This window comes from Aphis gossypii, chromosome 3, assembly GCF_020184175.1.
Source record: "Aphis gossypii isolate Hap1 chromosome 3, ASM2018417v2, whole genome shotgun sequence".
Taxonomy (NCBI): Eukaryota; Metazoa; Arthropoda; class Insecta; order Hemiptera; family Aphididae; genus Aphis; species Aphis gossypii.
Window position 1 is genome coordinate 50,502,424 of NC_065532.1, and position 26,363 is coordinate 50,528,786.

Sequence of the window (26,363 nt, forward strand, 5' to 3'; positions counted from 1 at the left end):
TAATATCATAATGTTTAAAAATATCACATAAAAATAAGACTATATTAAATTAAAAGTAGAAAACTAAAATAAAATAAAACTATAAGTATTTGCATGCATACAATAGTAGATTCACAAAATACGTATATACATTATACTTGTGTATAATCAAATGGTGTTTTACAGGATAAATCAAAGATTCTTTAATTTTAAGTTATAATGAATTAATGACTATTTCTAAATTAACCAAACAATAAAATAAATTTGAGAGCGAATCAATGTGATAAAAAGAAGCGAATACGGCGAATAAAATAGATACAATATTTATATTTATTTATTAACCCTATAACTTTGAAAATAGTGAATAATATAGTGAAGGTATGTATTAAACAGAAATAATTTAAAACTAAAGATATAAATTTAACATTGAAAGAAATTTTAATCTATTATTAATCCTAAAAAATATATTTAAACTACAAAAATTAATATTTTTTGGTGGGTGGAGGTGTTTAGGTTATACATTTTCATACCTATACATATAGTTTAATCTAATAAATAGATTACACAATTTCAATTATATGGGACTATTTAAAACTTCAGTATTGTTAAATATTAATTTTTAAGTGATAGGTAGATACCTATAAAAATATATGTTTTTAAAATATAAAATCTACATGATTTATTTATTTTTTTTTTTTTTTGGGGGGGGGGCGATGAACTCCTAAAACGTAATTTTTGTACTTGTCAGTATAAACTTAATTCTAGAAAAAAAAAAATGGTAAAAATCTGAGCAACTATAATGCATCAATAAAACCATATAATTCTTATGCAAATGGTATAACAACTATAACATACACTTGCTAGAAGAAAAATTTCAAAACATATTACAATATAAACATTATTAAAATATAATAAGAATAACAAGATATATACATATAATTACTACATAAAACGTATATATGTATATATGGTATAAGTGGTCTCCCAGTGGAACCACAAAACTAACAGAATTTACCTCAGAAATGTAATGTTCATACATAAACTGCTTGAAAACGGTTAGACATATTGCATGATCGTTTATAGTTTGCGTATACGAGCATATATAAATATATATATATATATTAAAAGTAGAAAAATAAATGTACTCGAAATACTGCCAAAACGGGAGCATAACAAGGTCGATTCTGGGTCAACCCTTTCACACATGAACACAATTTAAAGCGAATAATTTAGCGTCGACATATGAAATTCAAACCTAGAGGAAGAGGATTGAAAAAGACAGAGAGAGAGAGAGCGGTCATAGGCGAAGAAAAAAACATCCAAACGTCCCTTACGTCCTATTTGGCTAGACGTCAAAAAACCTCATGTATGGGTTAGGTTCACTAAGCGAGTGCGAGCATGCTGTGCACTAGGGGGTAGGGTTTTTGCCGCATTCTCACTGCATCATATTATTATCATCTATAACAACACACTTATAACGCATATTAAGTAATAGGATTATTCACACTGACACACACATCCAAAGATACTATTATTTCTAAGCCTCTATTGCCGTTAGCAATGATATATATATATATATATATATTATATCATTGTGCAAACGTTTCGAGCAGAGCGTAAATACGTTAACCCATTGAAGTGTATTTGCAAGGACATCACACGACAACGGCATTTAATGACTACAACCAATCGGTTTAGTTAGGTTCCAGAGTAAACATTATATAAAATGTGATGTATTATTATCTAATAAATCTTACTTTTAGAATAGCAAAATATATCAAGAATGTCATCGCGACAACGTACAAGATACATCCAAAATTAGTTTAAATAATCTAGAGCTTCAGTTTTGTAAGAAGTATAGCTACAGTGAGGTACACGTATATTAATATTTAGACCAAAACCAAACAAATCCAATATTTATACATAAAAATACTCACAATAAAGTGTGTAAATTATTTTTAGAAATTCAATGACGCTATAAAAATATATATACATTGCATGATGTTTTGAATGAACTTGAGTTGTTTACGAGTAAACATATTTAGGAACAAAATATGAAGTAAAAATTCTCTTCGTGACTACAGAGAAGAAAAAACACTCAAAACAAAACGATTGTGTTATATTGCGCATACACGGAAAATCGAGATAAAATTGAATTATACGTACAGTATAGGTTTTTATTTGACGGTGTGTCAATTTTTCATAGTATAACTTTTTTAGTGCTACATGCTATTTAAAATGGGTCGAGAAAGCATTAATTTTATATTGCTGCTATGCTATCCAAAGAATAGTAGACATTTAAACTTTTTGCTACCTAACGAGTTATCAAGTTGAAAATAATATACGAATATATTCACAAATAATAATGAAACTAGCTAATTGATAAATGAAAATATTTGGAAAAATAAATAAGAAATACTAAACACTAACTATATACTATTAAATATATATTTGCTATAGAGAAACACTAAACGCATATACTATATAATAAATAGTAAATACCTATTAACTATGCATAATGCAAATAGTATATTTATTTATATGAAAATTATAGGTACCTATTTAAATATACAGCTTTTTTTAAGGCATATATGTATATATACAATTTTACTGCAGAAAATTAATAATTTGAAAAATAGCAGTTAAAATGTATTTTTATTTAATATTTTATAAGACTGGTTCGGTTTCGAGAAGTATAAAATATTAAAATATTAGTCCGTTCCAAAGTAAAAAAAAAAAAAGCAAATAACCAAAATATTATATGATTATAATAGAAAAAAACAAAATTAAAATTCGTTGACCGTAGAGCAATTATATCATCATCATTTAGAAAATCAACACTGGCAATTTTACGAGAATAATAATAATAATAAAAAAAATATATTACAAAACATACCTTTATAACTGGCCAGCTGGAATCTAGCTTCTTTACATGATCCTGTAACACAATTTAATATAATATAATATTTGTAATGCTTTAAAACGTATAATTATTATTAAAAAAATTGAATACAATTTACAATTTTTATACTTTCAAGGTGATTTAAAAATAAAGTTAATATTAAATAACCAATAAATTATTATAAATTATATTGAAATATTAAACACGATATTTATATAATTATATATTATTTTAGAAAAACATTACATACTGCATATTGCATTTTGCCTAAAGATATAATTTTAAATGATGTAATAATACCAAAAAGTACTCTCTAATTGTATGAATACTTTTGACACTAGTTTATTAATGCAAACGATGAAATGTGAATTGGAATATATAACATTTATTTTCTATAAAATTAAATTATTCAATAAACATTATTTAATTATATAACATGCATAGTTTTATAAATAAATTGCAATATTAATTGTATTGTATTGAAATATTTTTAGTTCATAAAATAAAAATGAGACGTTCATATTATATTAGGTAAATCAAAAATATGTAAAACGTCTTAGCAACAAGTGTTTTTGTAAAAAAAAATAATCGTAAGTCCAAGTAATATTACCCAACGATTTAGATAATATAAATACAGTAATACGAAAATTATTTAAATTATAATTTTAATAATATTTCACCCATTCTCCCTATAACGTCTTCTCTCATTAAATTTGTGAATAACTAGAAAACCTATCTAAGATACAGGGAATTGATTTGACATTAATTATTACCGTGACCCATTTTCCGGAATTTCCATATGAATAGGTACTGAGTATACGTCTATCTTTTTAGCTTTTTTTCGAATAACGCTTTTTGACACACTAGACAATTTGAAAAATGCATACATCACCCTAGACATAAGAATTTTAAAATGAATTAAAACTTACACAGGTCGGTTTCAAAAATGCTCTTATAGTTTGGAGACAAAAATATTTAACAAAATTCAAGAATATCTACATTCAGTTTAAATGAAATTTTAATTTTTTTTTTAAATAAATAAATCAAGTATCACTCGGAATAATTTATACAACACACTATAACACTTGCTATAACACTACATCATTTTTTTTTTTTTCAAAAAACGTAAATTCACTGCTCACTAATCACTCGTCTTAAATGACTATTTATAGATATTTATAACATACCTATAGTATACATTTGAACTTAAGTTAATAAGAGTTAATTGTATTTATACATTAAGTACAATAAGTTGTTATAACTATACAATTGTACATGTAATTATATTATTATTTATTAAACATTTTAAATATTTTTTTAAACATTAATTTATCAATAATTTAATAATATTTTTTTAATTTTTATTATACATCCATAAAATAATCGTAGGGGACATCTTAAAAATGTTTCACTAATAGGGTTATTACGAATGTATGTTTTATAAATTTCAAAATATAGTACTTATATATTATATAGGTAAGTAAGTAAATGTTGTCTAACTACTTTAATTCCAGAAACCATTTCATAACGTAATAGTTAAGTTTACTTTGTTAGTAACATTTATGATAGCATACACATAAATGCACTGTACAAGCATGTTCTATTTATTAAATAATAATAGGTACTGTAGGTACAAAAACTGACTATAATAGCAATACCTATAGAATTTTTAAATATTATAATAAATTATAGAGAAATATGCATATTTTAACAATTGACAACAAAATATATTCAATCGATACAAAAAAAAAAACATTAAAAATTAGTTTTAAAACAAAAAAAAAATAAAAGACGATTTTAACGTTTACGAAAATTACCATTGTTTTATTAAAATATAACCAGGAAAATATTTGAAGGACGATGAATTTAAAATTAAGTTTATCTCATTGGAAAAATGAACTGATTTTTTAAGCATACCGAATACTGGATGAAATTAACTACCAAAATTGATTTAATGAAAAAATCTAGTCCCGGTTACTAACAAAATGTGTTTAATTTTGTAATGTTGATGAAAAGTTAAGCTTCATATATAATTATTTTGGTTACCTGATATTATGAAAGTAGGTAAATTTCAGTAATCATTTGGGACATTTATATTAAAATTATGTCAGAAACTGTAGAAACTGATGCATATTAATTATATAATCATTATAAACATAATTTATTACTTAAATATTTCATTGAACACCAAAGATTAAATTAAAAATTAAAAATGAATAAGTAACTTCGGTTTGCAATATTATTTTATGTTTGATAACAGTCACATATCAAGTATAATATATTCAACGTATCATCACGAAATTAAAGCAATACATTTAGTACACAGATTCTGTGAAATTTCAAACAATAAAATAAGAACCAACAAGTATTCTGTTATATTATATCATATTATTATGGTAACTTATTGCCTTATTGGTCATTGTTATAACCAGTGACAAAAGATATGCACAAGAAAATATCAGTCATAAAATCAGTAATAGTTTTATCATTTTCTCAATTCAGAATCTAAAAGCGCAATAATATACAAGACATTATAATATATCAATAAGATACGAGAAAGAGAGAGGTATAAATAGTTTACTAATTTTGTTAAGAACATACATTTTCTAAATAATTATCTAAGCATTGAACATCGCATAATGTACACAATTCATGAACACAACAATAATAGTCTTCATTTCAAAGTTTTCATACATAAGTAAGTTTTGATAAAATAATATAAATATAACACATCTACAAATTAAGACTTCGAAAAAGAAAAGTTTAAATACAGTTCTAAATACAACGATGTTTAATATTTAGTAGATCAATGGGTACAGTTTACAAATTACTTTACCCAACTTATTATCTTAACCGTATAATGTATAATTAAAAAGGAAACTTAAAAAAATGATAAACATTAATTTATAAAATTAAGATAAAAATAATTCAATATTTGATATATATACAGTATAAAAGGTAAATATTGAAGATACTTTTTCAATCTATAAATTTTATATTTATAAAAATGAAGTTAACAGGCGATACTCCCTAGTTAATTCAATAATTAGATAAACTTTGGACTGAAATTGCATTTAATTTTTGTATTAAATGTTCTTAAATAATAATTATTTTCATTAATATACTATAATAGTATTTTACTTTGATTGTTAGTAAATTCAAATATGTTGTAAGCTACACGATAATAATATAAATGTAACTTTTACTTATAAAATATATAATACATGATTACAATTTTTTTATTATTGTTTATTAATTAAGTTCCAATTTTGATGACAAAAATAAATTATTACAATTAATTATCCAATCGTTAACAAAATGCATACGTTTCGAATTTCGATACAAGTTTGTATATTGTTTATCATCAACACCTGTAGAATGCATGTTTATATTTACAGGATTTTTACATAATCCAACAATAAAAAAATCATCTGAGATAGCGTCTGAAAGAATTTTATTTATAAAAATAAATTATTTATTCATCCTACACTATAATAAACAAATATAATAGAATAAATGTACATTAACTTCAATAATTATTAAAACTTATTTATTTATTCTTTAATTAATTGGATATATATTTTATTTCGTGATCATTTTAATACATTGACAAGTACAAATGGTTATTAGCTTTAGGTGTTATTTTAATTTTAATACCTATCTGTCATTATTCATAGAGTTATATACAAAAATAAATAAATTAATAAAGTATCATCTACAAAATAATTTAACTTTTGTACCATTCTTTAATATAGTTAAGTATCGAATATCTAATATTTGGTTAGTAAAAATTTAAGTATCGAGTGTCTAGTACTGCGATACTCTAAACATACATCATGTATTTACATATACTTTATAGTATCTAGTATCACAATATTCTTTTTTAAAGTAATTTTCCCATACCGAATAAATACATCACACACACATTATTATAATACCTATACTAAAAAAAAAAATGTTTTTAAATATTTAAAAATATAATATATATATTTTTTAATTTGTTAATACGTTAATCATTTAACATATTATGTTTAAAACTATATGCGTATTTAATCCAACGAGTATTGTAAGTAGCTATAAATAAATACATATTATATTTTATTTCAACTGTACATCAAGTACTTATATATAATCTAATACATCGGAGGCTAAATAAAACAAAAGATAAACATCCGTATAGAGAAGATAAAATTAACAAGAACTATGTTCGACTAAAAACAAGTATTTGTTCACAGGCATGTTTACCATGTAGAAGTTTTGCTTCAAGTGAAAAACGATTCGTTAAGTTGGACCATACCATTTCCGCAAAAATTGAAAACATATATATTTTTATTACCTAACTAATTTAATTGGAACACTCAAGGAACTTGAGCAAATAGACTGAGCTGAACACAGGAAAAGACTAAGTAAATTCTAATCATTATATGTTGTATCAATAATGATCTAATCTATGGTTTTTCATTTATATGTTTAAAGCTTAAGTGAACAGTATGAATTAAATGATAAAAAGAAACTTAAAGGTAATCATTTTTTTGTGATATAAATTAATATAAAAAGCATATTATAGTAAATAAAAAAATTTACCTAAGAAAAACTCGAAAAAAAGAGTTCAGTTCATTATTTTTATTTTATAAACAATCAAATATAGATATACACTAACTAGTGTAACATTTGAACTATTTTAAATCAACACATTTAATGGCATGTATGAATCGATATCGTCATGCAAATTTCTGAACAAAATTCTAACGAAAAGTCTAAAAGATATAGCCACGCAAACGAATAATTGGTTATTTAGAGACAAACAATGTGCTTATAATATTGTCCAGTAATTAATAACACGGGGTTGTTACCAAATCAGGATCGAAGGAAAGGCGTGAATTTCCTGTACAGGCTTTAAGAGGGGGAACGCCTATTGACGGTAAAAGTTAAAATCTGATAAGAAGAATCCGGGAGAATAGCGAAAATAAAGGGGAAGTGAGGAACTCAACGCCTTAAGGCCGGAAGCTAAAACAGCGCTTAATTTTAGTACATAAACCCATTTAAATTTATGACCCAGAAATAATTTACCTATATTTAAGGATGTGGTAAAAAAATTGGTAATGTAAGCATATTTTCAAAAAGTATACATTTATAGGTATAACTAACACTAACAGTGTTAATAATGTTTAGATAATATACATACTACATAGGTAGGTACGTAATAATAATACAGTTTAATGCAGTTATTAGTTTTTTAATCTTCTGCAAAGTACTAAAAAACTTGACAAATTAAAAAATAATTATTAACATTTGACAGCGTTATGTTTAAATGTTATTCTAGGGAAATCGAAATATTTTATTTTAAATAAATGTATTTTTAAGTACCTACCCATTACAGATATTAAAATGCATTCGCAAATAGATTATTTTTTATGTTATCAAACTCGTATAGTAAATATATAATGAGGAAATTACTATGGTTGTGACAAAGCAAATACAATCTAGAAGATGAGCTAAAGATCTAAATAAATGGGAATATAGTATCTAGGTAGAACAATTTATTTGATTGTTTTTAATTTATTTATTTTTTTATATTTCATCATGGATAATCGTTGCATTATTATTTAAAAATATTTTATGAAAATATAACTTATTATAACTTAAAATTTTAAAATAGGTACCTACTCAATGTAAAAATAAAATAAAATAAATAATGAAAAAGACAAATAATTTTTTTTTTCATTTTTTGTATACTCTCATGAACTATTTCTAACTATGTAAGATTTATATGGAATGTTTTCATATTCAGGAATTGGCAATATTCTAAGTACAAGAATAATTTCTCAAAAGAATATGAAATATTGTAAAATTATTTTCAAAACAAATATTTAACATAAATACAATATTTATTGGTTATCACTGTATTAGTTATTACCTAAATAAAAAAGAAAAAATGTTAACACTAAAATAAAACAGCAGCATTAAAAAAAATATTTTGAAATTAAATAAAATTTATAATTTTCCGTTTATGATTTTAGTCCAAGTAAAATATTTTCTAAAATCAGTTTAAAGCATAATTAAGATAAAACTAACCAATTATATATTTAAATAACAATAAATACCTCTAGATATATACTATTTATAGTAAAAATAAAAATAAGTACTTATATATACATAAAACGAAATATTTCTTTGAAAAATATATTTAATTATTGTATCAAGGAAGATATTATAGTAATAACTAAAGTGATAAAACGTATTTTTTTCTATAACTTTTTTTTTATAAAATGAGAAATAGGCTGTACAATATATATGATAAAACCAACGGTACATATCATTTTGCACTTTATTTTGTATCTGTATATAGACATATAAATTGATAGTTTTTGAGTGTTTTAAAGTATACGGTTGATTTGAGGTATATTCTCCACCGCAACCGCATGTATAATCAAACATTATTTTTCCTGGCATAAGACCCGATTGGATTTCCAATTGATACGATTTTTCTATGCCGGTGACGCGATGTCACCGAACTCACACCGGATACGCGCAACGAAGCAGGTTGTGTACTAGTAGAAAAATCGCCGGACAGACGACCCGACGTTTATTATTCCGCATTTGTCTATATCGGTTGCACACGAGTATAGAAAAAAATGGACGGAGAAAGAGAGAACTAATTGCCTGCTATTATTCACACGTCGGAAAGGTCTTTTGAAAGGGTTCCAGTTTGATTAAAAGCTGTCGGTAATGTTGAAAAATAGTACCATGTTCACCCACTACCACAGTTGAGAATAGCGGAAAAATTGGTAAAATTTACTAGAATCGATGGACGATGGGTATATATAGTATATACACACTAATGCATTACATAAATACTATTATAAATAGGTAACCGTCAAATTAAATATACCATATATTCAATATATTCATATAAATATAAATTCGTTTACCATGCTATAATGTATAGCAAAATACAAGTTGATTTTTAAGTATAAATAAGTATTAAAAAGTTTACATTTTAGTAAATCTAGTATTTTCTTATAAACACAAAAAATAAATACTTTTTTTATAAAATAAAAAATCAGGTTAAATCCAATCAGGTATTTTTAATATATTTACTTCATGTTAAACAAAATCAATTTATTGTTAACACTGGTAAGTAACTTGTTATTACATAAAAATAGTTTTTTAAATTGGAGCTATATATTTAGGTAATGAAGTGAAGAATATAACAATATAAATTAAAAAGTTGAATAAATTTATTATTCTAACGAATAGATATAAAAATAAATTATATACTTTAGGTACTTCAATAACTATAAAAACTGGGATAAAAACATTATGAGACTCGTCGTTTTTAAGTTTTAGATTATTTATTATAATTTTTATTATGTAGAACTTTAATAATATTGATATTTTCTAATTATAAAAACCAAATACTTATCTTTATTAGAAGAAACTAAAAAACATATTAATAAAACATATTTTAATTTACACGTTACTTTGAATGATAAATAAATGTAGGTAATGTAAATGTTCTTTTATGAACAATTGCAAGCTGTAGTTTAAAAAGCCACATAAACATTATACTAGGGTTAGGTTATGGTAATCTAAGCTCCTTTAAACGTGGTTATTTCAATGCAAATTTATTATTATTATTAAAATCATTAAAATACCCCAGAAATAGGTATATCGTATGTATCACCACTATCACCTATCTTGCGTAATTTCGTCAAATTAAACAAGTTAAGTTGATTCAAAACTACATCCAGTATCAGTATCTATAAAGCTATAGGTAGCTGTCCGATAATTTTAAAGCAAAAAATTAATGGACAAATAATTACAGATGTAGGTAACACAAATAATATGTTATGCAAGACATGTAATTAGAATATTTGTCTGTATCTGTTGAAAAATAAAGTTGTCTTTGACAGATAATGTCATGCAAATCTGCATAACTGTTTCCCGCGTTTAAACAAAACATAAATTGTAAAATCTGGTCGGAAATTTAACTGCTATAAATGACTTTCACACGCGTATATACAAAATACGCACGAACAGTCATAATATATTTTATGTGTACATGCATTATATACTCACGCGCTGCAGAAAGAGATGTAATATTATAATACCCGTCGGAGAGTGACGAACGCCCTTTTTCTAGTCGGAGGGGGGGGGGCTGAGAGGTGAACAAGAGCGTTCATTGTGCTTGGGATATAACACATATATATTATATACTAATAATAAAATATGAATGTCAGTGTAATGAATATCGTATGAGTATAGCATGTGTGCATGCAAATATGTATAGGGTGCGAAAGTCGACTGGTACAATAAAATAAGCTTTCAGCAGAAACCGCTGCAACGTGACCGACACACGTCGTTCCATTGTTGCAAAGTGAGTGACATTGTTGTAGGAACATACTTCACGGAAACGCTTTCGTACAAATAATTTCATTGGCTTAAAATAATGACATGATTAAAATAGTTTAACAAATCATAAATGATTAGAAAATTTCTTTTTTCAAAATTTGAGCTTCAAACAGTTCTATAAAAAAAAAACTATGACTATGTTTGATTGTTTTTAATTTTTGTTAGAACAACTGTTATTATAATGATATAATAAATTCCCAAACAAAATTGTATCATAGATATGCTCGTAGGTACGCAATATTACAACGTGGATACATCGAAAAAAAAATATATAAAAAGTTGACAATTTCAAATGGCTATAATGGTGTAAAGAGACAAAATATATTATGTCTACCTACTCTCTACCTATAATATCATAATATAAATATTTATAATTTGTTAATAATTTAAGTCACTATATTTTGAAAACTAGGGTTTCATAAATATTCCACCCAGTATTTCCGTTTTCTATAATTACTTTTCGTTTCTTCCGATAATTTTGATGAGTACGGGAGGTGTTTTATTTTTGACCAACTAAAACCAATTTTCTACCAAGAATCAATCCAAGAGTTAAAGATTAAAGCATTTTTTCTTATCTAATAGGTGAAGAAAAAAATAACAACAACAATAATACATTGCTCCGTTCAAAATCAAAATCCACTCACAAACGAAAACCATTAACAAAATCAGTAAAAAATAAAAATAAGATTGTCTATCATATAATAGTAGATATCTAAAATGTAAATTCTTCAAAAAGTAAAAGATAAATAAAATTATTAATATTGTATATTAAACGTGGAAGATTTATTTTTTTAACTTAGTATTTTTGAAACATATGATAAAAAAATATAGACATAATATTATAAGATACATAAATGTGACTGGTGAGTGGTACAAACATTCAGGCCTTCGGCCGTAAAAAAAAACATCTTACTATTGTCCTTTATGAATACGTATCATCAAAAAGACAGGTGCATTGATGTATTTAATTCTCCTTCCACTTGGATGTTAGAGCAAAAACGAGAGGCAGTATTTATGTGTATGTATACAGAATGGGCACTGTGATGTTTTCTTCTACCCGTAGGCCTCGCGGCAATACAAAGTAGTTCGAGTAAACACCATAGCACACCACTGTACATACAACACCAGCTACCTACGATGTACATTTTTCTTTTAAATTATATTTTCCTGGTTTCACCGCACATCTGGTAAATAATGTATTTCATGGTTTACGTAAGTTATCCTTAATGCGTTCGTGGGGTCCGAGCACAATAGATTTTTCGATTGGCTATTTACCAACTGTGAGAACAAATTTTGAAAACGCGTAATGTTGTGATCAAATATAAAATAAACTCTGAATAGACTAAACTCAGTATTCATGATGCATGATGCGATGATGTTTGAAAAAAATTAATTTTGTTTATTAAAAATAGGTAATTATAGATAAAACCAACATTATGCGTCGATGTTCATTGGAAAGAACAAATATTAACAATTACTTTCAAACATAGGCAATAATTTTAATAAACTGTGCTACATAGAAGTTACAAAAAAATAATTATGCAGCAATAAATAATACATCAACGATTTAAAATTATTTATTTAATCTATCCCAAGAAAGTTCCTCATAAAATAAAAATCTGCATTTTACCATAAAAGATTAAAAATATTTTAGTTAAAAACAAATAAAAACACATGACTACTAATTATAAAGTATTAAATGATTTTAAAATATTTAAAACTAACAATAAAATGTTATTGAATAGGAGAATTCGTTGTTATCGGTTCAATTTACATCCATATTTATAATCCACAAGCTAAATGCATTAAAGGCCGTTAAGACTAGCCGTGTTGATAAAATACTTAGAAATCACATAATTTATAAAAAAAAAGTATAGGTATTCATTCATGTATATCGTGATTTTACTTATTGCTAATGTGTACCTACTATATTATAAAGGTTATCAATAAATTTACTAGTTAAAATTAATTGTAATTATTTTTTTCTTTTTACTTAATACTCAATTTAATGTTAGTGTTACTCGACTTAGTTTTTATACATAACATTATAGTATCTATTTACATATTTAATACTTTTTTTTTAATTTTTAAATCAATTACAATATCAGTTTTTTTTTAATTTTAATTTTCACATTACCTATTTAAATACATATTTCAGTAAAAATATTTGAATGTTTTGAATTTGTTTTTTTATGGTAAGAAAATAATTTATATCATCATAGCTATTGAGGTTATATTCTAGGTTAAATTATAATAGTAAAAAAAAATGATTAACACTAGTATTTTAGATAACAATGATGCGAGTATAGAAACAGACGGCTTAAAAGAAAAGTTTCTCTAATATGTGTGTGTGTGTATTAATTAAACATATTGAAATTATTTTGTATAAAATAAATTATATAATATTCCTGTTTCAGAAACAAAGAAAATTTGGAAGAAAAAATCTGTGATTAATTTCTTTAAATTAACAATAAATTCATATAGGTGTAGTACATCAAATTTAGAGCAAAGTATTGCTTAAGTGTTTAATATTATAAAGTAAAAATGGAAGAACTAAATTATTTAACGAATTTCCAAAATATTTTGAAATAGTCTATAGCGGTATTTGTATAATATAATCTTAAGTATTCAGTTTTTATAAAAATCCACAATCATAAACGTGTAATCATAGGTGAAAATAGAGTATAATTCCTGAAGGACTAACACTTAAAATATCTGTAAATATCGAAAAAAACCACTTATGTAATTTTAACAATTTTATTATGCCAAGTTTATAGTGAAAATTGGATCTAGTTTATACTTTGGTGAAAAAAGAGATGTTAAAAATACTTTTTTTTCTAATCTTTTTCAAAATAATTAAGTAACATCTCTCAAATATAATGAAAAATGGGAAGTTGTATAAAGTCAAAATTACAATTTATTTTTCAATTGAGCCTTTTATTTTTTCTTTGATGGGAGGGGGGGGGGGTACGGGGCAGGGGATTAACTGTTTTAGACCACATATTTAAACAATGCACTAAACACTCATAAAATTGTGTAGTTTTAACCATTAACTAGAAATTAAAATCTAAAAGTAAAATTATTAATTTGAATATTAAGTTATATTAAATCATATGAAAATTAACTTTTACATTTATTTAAAAATAATTAAAATATATCGTAAATTGATCATTTGTTGTCTAATAATTTTATGCTAAATAATAAAACTTTAATTAATAATTCTGCAGACATAAAAAATGCATTCTCCATACAAAAATAAACCTGAACATTTTATACTATGGACTACCTATTAGGTATATTTTAAAAAGTATTTATAATACATAAGTACTGTATAAATAATAATAAAGAGTATACCAATTAAAAAAATATTTATATACCAAAGGATATTTTAAATACATTTTAAAAATATTACTTAAAATAATAATCTAGAATTAAATTTATAATATCTATCCATTTCTAAAAACATCCAATACATTTTTAGCATTTAGTCAAACTAAAGTGACTGCAGCTATACACTTATAGCAGTTAAATGATTGAATTTCACAGTCAACTAATTTTTCTAAAGAAATTATCACGTTTTTATATTTGTAAGTTTAAAATTATAATTTACTAATTCTATAATAGTTTAAATAACAACTATACTTAGTGAATCATATTCAATAGTATAATACAATTAAGTGCCATATGCTAATATATACAATTAACACACACTATCTCTAAATTTAGTCAAATCAAATGTTATGAAATATTTTTTACAATTTTCATAATACAAAAAAAATAAAGTAGGATAAAAAAAAATAATATTTTTAAGTCCATTACACTAATGGCGCGTTCGAACATCAGTGAGAATACAAGAAAAGTAAATAAGACTTAAATATTGAAAAGCCTACATCAATATAAGTAAATTAAATTTAAACAGATTTAAATATTATGCCAACTTAATAGAATTATGAATACATTTAATAAAAAAATAAATAAATGGAATCCTGTAATAAAATTTTCAAATTATAAATATAATGAACTTTTTTCTAATTAATATTTTTAGGTTCTGAGCGAAGCGATGAACGTATTTATTCTACAATAATAAGCGATTTATTTTGTGTCTGTCATCACCTTTCAGAACATTGAAAACCGGGTACATTGGTGGGTGGTTAAACGTAATAATTCCACTGTAGTTTTCAAAATAATCAAAAAAAAACTAAAAACGAGAATATTTACAAGACACCAGTTTTTGATAAAATATATTTGGTTATTTTGTTATAATTTAAAAATAAACAATCAAATATTTATATAATCATTATAAACACGATAACATTTTTTTAAATATTTTGACAATTTTTGAATTTTTTCTTCCATTCTATACAGTGACAATAATTAATGTTATATTATTACATAGAATTTCTAATTGAAGTTCAAGTCATATAAAATTAAACAATAATTCCATCCATATGATTATTTAATATATATACAATATACAAATATGTGTTGTATTTTCATGAATAGTTCCACGTAAATAAATACAATAAATTATTATCTTTGCAAGCTGAAGAGATCAATAAGAATCTATGTTATGTACTTGTAGAATAAGTACAGTTTGTTTAAATATTTAATTACTATTTAATTTTAAGAGAATGATACAATAAGATACACCGCAATAATACATAATAATACTACTATATCAACCTGCTGGTTGCATCAATACTATATTCAAGTATTACATTAAAACTAGTTTATGAATATCTTAATACCTAAACATTGTATCTGTTGATTTGAAATTAAAAACTACAGATTACTACATAAAAAATTCAACATTAATCGATCTGTTGAAATATTTTTACGATGAGCTTTACGCCTAACATTATTTACAGAACTTGTAAAAATATATAATACCGTCTTAGATTCTGAGTAGATTCTTGTAGGTAGTAGTTTTACAATAATATAAAAATCACATAAATTATTTTGTAGTTAAAAATTCATAAAATTTTTAATTGTAATACCTAAAGCTTGAAAATTTAATATAATACAAACTACATTTTTTTAATGAGCATTTGAAGTTCAAACCGTGATAACATGATATTTAAACAAAAATGTTGTTGTTATTTTGTTTTTTTGTTTTTTTTTTTTAATGCAATAAAATACAAAACATTAAGACAAATTTTAAGTTATTTACAGAAACCTATTGACACCGCGCGTCAGTACTGACTTTAAGCATAAGCGGAGCTTGTACGGGTAAATTGACTTGGAAAGACTTTTGCTCAACTCTATTTTTTAATAAATATAGATAAATATATATTATTATGTATATTTAGATATAAGTATCTATAATAATGGATCACAAATAACAAATATCATAGACTATATTTTACTTATTTACTAGAAATATTATCAATTTAGCTAACGTAAGTATAGCTTTTATAAAAATTCTGTCTTAATAATATAATCAAGGATAAATATATTATATTTTATTAATACAATAATGAATAAATTATAATTTAATAATTAAAAATATTGAAAACTAACTTGGCATTTTTAATCAAGAACAATAACGCAGTTATTGTACGAAATACTTCAATTATAACTTTATAGGTACATAACATGTAACAAAATACAAATATTAAACCAAATAGGTAAGTATAAGTGGAATATCAACAAATTCATATTTTTACCAGTACTAAACATATAATACCAATACAACATCTTTCTAACATTTTACTTTAGAATTTTTTTAATGACATTGCGTACATATAATTTCGTATTTTTAATCTCATGTTTGTCATGTATCTAATGCTTAAATCATAAATACTTTAATTAAAGTATACATTGATATTAAACATATCATACAGTATTACTTATATATAGTACCTATATATTTGTTTACTATAGAAAGTTAAGCAACTTTAAACTTTATAAGCTTCTTAACAAAATTCAACTCACACCCGAAGTTTCTACAAAGCTATTAGTGAGCATAGTGATCTATAATATTTATAGGTGATATATTCTCAATGTAATCAATAGAAGTGATATATTTTCAATAATTTACAGATATTTAGTAAATAAGTGGCAGGATTTATCTTTATAATCAGGGAAGTTGAATAAAAGTCCATTTAACTTTTAACTGCTTATCGATAAAATAATATTTATTTAATACTATTTGAATTTAAATAATAAAAATACATACTTAAGATACCTACATAAATAAAATTTATAATTTATAAAACAATTTAATTTTAAAAACCAATAAAATTAAAATTAAATACCTAATTAATATGATTAGTTTAAACTAGTCAGTATATTTTATCTACTAGTTCAGTATTTAAAGCACTTTCATTAAAAGAAAAAAGTTCATTAGAGTAACACAATATTATATTAATTATTCCAAACCTCATGCCAAACTGAGTTAATCAAAATTGAAAGTATGATTAATTTAGATTACAAAAGCAAAATATGTAATTATCCTCGATTATAAAACAACGTATTACCTAGAATTTAAGTTAATTGATAAAGCTTCAAAGTTTTAACTCAAGATCAGTAGCACCTAAGCAAGTAGTAAATACTATTTATACCAGAATCTTAGTTCATTAACCAACTAATTATTATGAAAGAAAAGAAATATAAAAATAAGCGATAATACATGAAATAACAAAACTTACCAAAGGATATTTTTAAATTATCTTATACGTTAATGCCCTGAAAAAAATACATATGCAATATTAAAGTATTAGCTTAAAATGAGTTAAATAATATTATAGACCTGCAGTGGTCGGCCACCAGAGGCCCACGCAATTATTCTATACTACCCACTTCAAAATATCAATTTAATTGAATACTTTATTTTTTTTTAGCAATTTCCTTAAATCTACATATTTTATATCTATAAATTATAATTTAATTATTGAATTGTATTTTATCTATTGCATCTTGATTCTTGATTTTATGATACGCAAGAAATTTATGATTTTTTAGAATAAAATAAAGAACTCTTCCACACTTAAAAATGAAGTTAGCATTTTTGAATTGACGTTTTTTGTCAATAAATTGAAGTATACGAATAAACTTGATACAAAACTACAAGGTAAAAATTAACATATTCCTGATATATGGTCTCATATTAAGTCTTTTGAGGGATAAAGTAGAAACTTGTATGATGTAATTTCGAAAAAATGAATTAACACATTTTCCTGCTTGTAAAAATCGTTTTAAATTATCAACATTTTCATTTTCATCAGCTATATAATTTGAATCTATTTCATCACTTCAATACAAAGTTAATAATAAATAATACTTTCTATTACTAGTCAATCCATTTAATATTGATACTTGATGACTGTAGGAATAGACATTCAAATGGAAATAATAGATTTGCAGTCCCAAGATATTCATAAAAACCGAGGTAAAAATGCTTTCAAACAATCGCTTTTACTTTGTAATGCTGAAGTTATTTTATAATTTTCAAAAATGAAAAATTAAGCTGCAAAATATTATTGTATATTTGGGTCTACATATATGTGGAAACAAGTCTTTTCTCCATATGAACAAAATTAAAATCCACAACAGACACGCTTAACAGATGACCATCATCAACATGTGCTTAGAGCGTGCACAGTTTTGATGTGGAAATTGAAAAAAATAGTGAACAATACTTACACATTGTAGTAAAGGTACATTAAGTGTATTTATTAAGTATTCAAAATGTTGTAATTTATTTCTCTATTTTCTAATTTGTAATTGTAAAATTGTAACATTTTTACATAATAATTTAACATTTTTTATTTTAAGATTAAATTTTTTTTTTTTTTGAATGCGGCCACAGCGTCCAAAAGGTTTCCGACCACTATCATAGACATTCAACTATTAGTATATTATTATAAATAATACGAATTTTTGATTTTCACCTGAGACATTATAACATAAAAACTACGATTCGTTTTTTCCCCCACATGCTTTTAAAGAATAATTAATATTCTTCAATGACTTCCCACGGATAAGTGTAGGCGCCCGCATAATTACTATAATATTATTATACCAAAGGAGAATTCAACTGCACAACAGTAATGTGCCGTCCACATCTAAACCCAAATTATAATAAGCATGAAAAACACAAACCGATTTTGTCAACATTTATTTACTTTTTACCTTTTTTTTTTATTATTTTTACTTTAAGTTTTGTAATTTTAGTCACGTACAAGGCGCCGAAATTCCTATTTAGTTCTTGGCGATTTCACGTAATACTATGTTTTGAACTAATTTAATTTAAAAAAAAAAAATAAAACCACTTTCAATGAACAAAATGTTACCATCGGTAACACTTAGTGTACAAAAATTTCCTTTAAGAAATCAATAAAATATTTCACAAAAAAATGTTTCGACAATGGATAATATTATTATGTATTTTGTAATAATATATGCATCAATGCATCATATTGTATATAAACATACTTAACAAATAATTGAAAATACGTTCGTATTAGTATTGATAATTAAAATAAACATTTGGTATTAACTATTTCTATATTATTATTTATTTATCAAATATTAATACATTAAGTACATTAAATGTAAATAAATAGCAAATACCTATCAATTATCAATCTACAGCTAGGTATTTATTTAACATTACACTCATGTTTTTATTTTCTGTATTCTAAAAATATATAAGCAGTTGATATTTTTATCATATAAGTAATTTTTCTAGGTAAGTACCTAAGTTTTTGTGTATAAATATATAATTAACTAATATACTGTATACTGCATAATATACTGTCTATAATTTGAAAAAAAAATTGCAAAATCTATATCAAAAAATAATTTTAAAATTTTCAAGATTATTAAAAATATTTATGAAAAAATACCTACAGCTCTATGCATGTTCCCAAATGAGTAAGACAAAATAAATTTTAATTTGATTTACCTATTGTCCTATATGTTTTGATATTACTATTACCATACGTAAGAAATTATATTTTTTTTAACTAGTCATCATTTTTTACGAGTAATGGGAATTAAGAAAACCGTAAAAATAATATTAGCTCTAAAAATGGAAACAAAAATTAGTTTTATACTAATCGTCCAACAAGAAAAGAAAATCCTGAGAAAAGTTATGGCAGAGTAGTAAAATTCCATAAATAACATGAGAAAAAGGAATATTTAATTATTTTTAAACGGATATACTATGTATACCGGCCAATTACAAATAATAGCAAGTAGTAACATTACAATATATTATAATATATTAATCAATCAAGAATATTATTATTGATTACATGATAGATTAATTGATAAAGATTTAAATGTATAAATAATGTTAACAAAATAAATATAGATCTTTAATTTATATTATATTATCTATATTATAGATATTAGATGATAAAGCATATTTTAGTGAAATGTATCTTTTTTATTTTAATTAAAATTGAAGTAGGTAACAATATTATAAGTAAATCGATGTTACTTATATTAAAAAAAAAAAAAAAAAAAAAAAAAACATTGTTATAAATTTACGTACCTACCTAAAATAAAGTAAATCTTATTTTATAAACATGTCTTTTATTCATTAAAAAATACTTTAATTATTTTACTTCTCGTATTCTTCTTAATTAAATTATATTTTAACAAACAGTGATGGAATATATTGTAAAAACCCATCATACTAGGAACATTAATTAAAATTTTATAGTTTTTACCATAAACAGTGAATGATCAGATTCGAATATAATAACAATAACAACTTGGCATGATAAGTTTATTTTAAATTAAATCACCTGATATCCTGACAATCTGAGTTGATTAATACATAAAGTCAACTACCAACATTATTATCTCAATAAATAATAATTAATGCTAAAATAGAATATTATAACTTTGTACTTATTTAGCAAACATACATATTTAATACGTTCTAATTAAATATAGTTATATTCATTCAAAGGAATACTTCACACTATCACACATAATATGGTTTTACATATCACAGAAAATGAATAATAGCTATAAATTGTTAATATCTTCAAAAGAAATTTAAAAATGTATATTTTTATTTTAAATATTAATATTAAAAAAATATATATATGCTATTGATTTTTAAACAGTTCAAGTGAAACTAAATTATAGTTTTTATTTTTTAACCAAATCAACAAGTTTAAAATTTGTTTTATAGAAAATATATCTGATACAATATAATATACATCGATTGTAGAAGCTATCTTTATTACATAAATCAGTTTTTGAAGTAAATTAAATCAATAAATCAATAGAAAATATGTTTTGTTTCATATTAAATTATAAGCTATAACTATTGGTAATCGAAACCCATAGGGGGGGTCCGCGTAATTGGTTATTCGAGGGTTCACGGAATAGATTTAATTTTTTTTTAAATTAACATTAAAATATTACTATAGTAATCAAAATTAAAAATGGTTTATTTTTATGGTATGAGTTTGTCGCTATACTTTATGTAGTAAAGAGTCCATAGTGTAGAAAAGTTAAGAACTCCTGATTTATAGTGTTCTAAAATTTACCACCATCATCAAATATTAAATTATAGAAAATTATATTTGTAGAATTCATATATAGATAAAAATTTAAATACTCTTAGTTTATACATTATACTCGATTCTAATTATATAATAATTTGTATTAACTAATCTAAATCTGTATGTAATTTTCCATTATTAAATTATAAGTAATTATAGGTATTCACAAAACACATTAAAATACTATTTTAATTAATAGGAAAAAAAGTACTAAACATCGCATTTAACTATTAGAATAAAACAAATTCTAAGTCCAAAATTTAACTTAATCTTCTAATACTCGTATTATATCTAAGACATTTAATTTTTAGTTAAATTACGGTACAATTATTTTCCAAGCATGGAGTTGGAAAAAAATAGTCATTTGACATCAGTAATGTGAGATAATATGGCTCTCTGAATATAGTGAACCGTTTTATTAAGTTCAATTTAGTTTCATTATAGCAACCACATGGGTCGTAGACTATTATAGCAAATAAACAAAATTAAAAACATTGTCAATTAATCAAGTCATATCGTATCAAACTCTTAACTAAAATCACTTGAATTTTTAACCTTGTATTTTTTTTTAATAAATAAAAGTCTAGATATCATAACTTTAAAACATAATTTTAATAATTAAAGTTATTAGCTAAAACATTTAAATAACATAAATTGTATTGAAAAAAATATCTATTAAATAACCTATTACAATATTATAGTAGTAGGTACGGTATATAATAAATAAAGGCAAATACTTAAATCTATCGTATTTTATGAAAAAAGGGAAAACGTTGAACGTTGAATAGATTACATTAAATCTTATCAAATAAAAACATTGTTCAAAATAGGTGAGAACTGATGTGGTACATCTCCTTTACTTTTGCTTTCAACCTAACGACAGTGATGTATATTTATTTTGATATTATAAGAGGACAAAGGTTTATTAGATCAGTCTCTCACATATGAAATATAGATAAGTCGTTACATAGTTGAAAAGTTGAAGAGTTATAATATCCCGGAAATCGCCTTTATGATAAATATAAATGAAGATAATATTTTAACCGTATTTTACCTACTATAGGAAATTGTAACGAGGTCATCTGTAAAATCTTCTGATTATTCTTAGCAAATGTCAATACAAATAATATAAATACCTAGGTACATGAAATAATTTCATAAATTTATATATATTTAATATTAATAATAAAAATTATAAGAACTTGAGTAATATATAATACATGTATAATCTACAACAGAACAACTTTAATTATTTTTGTCAGCACTTGTTTTGTTATAACTATTCAGATGAGAAATAAAAAAAAACAAACAAACAAAAATCCATGATTAAGAACTTATAGATATTCTTAAATTCATATAAGGTCTTTAAGTAGCATTAAATCATTAGAACTCGTCGAGTTATTATCTATCGCAACTTCAGAATAGTCTAAAATTCACTTTACCGACACGCAAGGTGGCTTGTTTAAAATTTAAATACATAATAGAATATAAAATGATTATTATGTAACAAGTACAAAAAGCTTATTAAACAATAAGTATTAAAATATAACTAATGTTTACAAAACAATAACTATTTTACTAAATTAGGATCAGATGTGGATTTTTATTATTGTAATCATTTTTAATACAATTATATAAATATATACAATATACATGGTATCTACAGAAAAACGAATCTGAGAGTACTTGTTGAATAGTGTTTAATGGCAAAACATAAAGTTATTAACACGATTAATATTCAGTTATCAATAACTGATTTTTATTTATATTTTTTTACCTAAATATTATATTTTTGAAACAGATAATCTGCTATTTTAATTTTATTGTTGTTTTTTTAATAAATTCAGTTAGTCTCAGGGTTTGCTCATTCAACCTTGAGCCTATTAGACGTCGACATTTTTTGATACTTGAAAACTATTTGTTTTGTTAATGGATATTAGTACCATGGTTAGTATTAAGGTAAGTGACTGAGTTGTCTATTTAAAAGCACTAAGAAGTTTCTGAATGTCAGTATCTACCGTATTACAATTATGACGGCATGTTTTTAAAAAACTAAACACAAGAAAAGCCGAGCAGCATTCCACACGCGGAGGTACCTATTTTTCAATCTTAAATAATTGGTTATGAACACATGCTAAGATAATTATCGCTACCGTGATTAAAATTATTTTAAATACTTGAGTACTAGACAGTTAATAATAAAATATGAAAAAAAATTGTTCTAAATTAAATGTAAAATTAAATTACAGAAGGTATGGTAGGTAAATACGTAAAAAAAAAATACTAAAATTTGAATAATATAAAAATTGAAATTATATTAATACTATAATATTCCTAACACAAAACGCATAAACAAAAATAATTAAGATCTGTATCTACGGACGTCGTACAGATTAGATAACTTATTTTAAGTACATTAAGTACATTATACATTTTACAATAAGTTATACAAGAAATGCAAGCAAATAAATTTAATATTATATTAGTTTGAATTAAGAATAAGATCAAACAACAATAACACCAAAAAGCAAAAATAACCATATAGTTACACAGTACGAGTTAGGTTAGGTTAGGTTAAAATAAATAATATTACACTTCAACATACGTTTTTACTGTATACCTATTACATTATGTAAATTTTAAATAAATACAATATAATTTACATATAAATATAACAAAATATTCGGTCACTATTAAATTATAATCAAAACAAAACCACCGAAAATTTGTGAACTTGATGAGATATTTTAATTTAAATATTTCGGATAAAGTATATTATAAGATAAAAATAAAATCGAATATTTCAATTTCAGTTTTTTCAGACTGATAATAACACGTTGTTTAACGTCAACAATTGTTATTTTAACCGTGTATGAATAATAAAGTATCTAATCGTATACTAAGTTAAGACTGATAATATCTAACGTCTTCAATCGTTATAAAAATATAATGAAATTGTTTTTGTTTAAATTTTGAAAAACTATAATAATTTGTTAAATTGGTATTAAAATGTAATAAGACCTTTATCTATTATTTTACTATAGGTATTGATTAATCCAAATTAAGTACAAAATAATAAATGTATAGCAAAACAAAAATAAAAAATTGGAAAATTTTTTGATTTTTCATATTGTTGCTATTGATTAATTTATTAAATTATTGGGTTATAGGGGTGAATCTCTGAAAGATTTAATAATTGGGTCTGTGATTGATTTTTAGGTAAAAACAATAAAACCTGAACCAAAATAAAATTCTGCGTAGGCAAAATGATAAGCATATATTATACAACTTATATGTTAATAACAAATAAGTTAGTTTTCGATGAAGATAATATAATTCATATTTATTTCAGAGAAAATTATAGTCATCTTACAATATCAAAAATATAAGACATTTTTAATTTTACGATATTACGATTAATTTTATTTTTTAGAAATTATTATCTTTATTTTAAATACACAATAAATATTTCCTCGAATATTTTTGTCAATTAAATTTTTAAGTGTTCAATTAAAAAATAAATACAAACTTGTATTAACTTTTCACCTTCATAAGTAATTCAAAATAAAATGATTTCAAGTTCAAATTTGTATTTTATATAATACATATATCCTTTACTTTTGAAAAATATATTCTGGTCCCACAAATACTATAGATTCCAATTACATTGATCAAACTTAACCGACACTTCTACCCTCTTCCCAGCATTATATATTTTGACCTTTTATTTGCCAACGGCACTTCACGGGAACAGCTGCGGTAGCAATGTGCTGCGAGAATGAAGGCCGACAGCCTACGCTCACGCCTCCTCGTGGTGCATAATATAAGAACACAGACAAACCTCAGGCAGATTTACTCACGCGGATGGGTCGACCGGTTTTACATTATTGTTGTTTCATTCGTCGAAATATCAAAATGTAGTAATGATAAACAAAATATACAGATTTAGACTATTATATGCTATACAAAATTATGTTACTTTAAAAATTTCATAAGCATCTAGTTTGTGTATCCTTAAATTTATCATTATATCATCATATTATATGGTCTATGTGTAAATGTAGGTTTAAACAAAGCATATCAATATTTACATATCATAAAATTAAAACGTGGAGTTTAAAATTTAAATTTCTACAATACATAAATACTTTTGCATCATCTTAAAAAATGGGACAAAAACTTATTTGACTAATTACTATTAATATATGAGTTAAAACGATAACTTACTTTGTATATCATGTAATTAAACTCAGTTAATGTTAAAAAAAAAACTAACAAATAATAATTCTTCTTCTTATTAATAATAATATAAAATAACTTGAGTACTTATAATTATTGTATAGATACACTAATAAACTATGGCAGCAGAGGAGTAGTATTTTTCATACAGAGCTTCCCTTTGCTATCGGTTAAACAGGAAAAAAATCTTACTTTATCAAACAGATAATTATTTTCAACAAAATTCAACATATATTTTTGAATGACAATAAATAGAATACCTTATAATTATTTAAATATTATTTACATGTTACTTATTA

At 23.7% G+C, this 26,363-nt stretch overlaps 1 protein-coding gene across 1 annotated transcript in view; it reads right to left on the reverse strand.

Annotated features, from left to right (window-relative positions):
* LOC114130386 (fat-like cadherin-related tumor suppressor homolog) overlaps window positions 1-26,363 on the reverse strand; it is a 139,149-nt gene that overhangs the window by 103,464 nt on the left and 9,322 nt on the right. The window contains 2 exon segments of the mRNA XM_027995355.2: window positions 2,876-2,917; window positions 17,947-17,983. The gene's annotated coding sequence lies outside the window, so the exon portion shown is untranslated.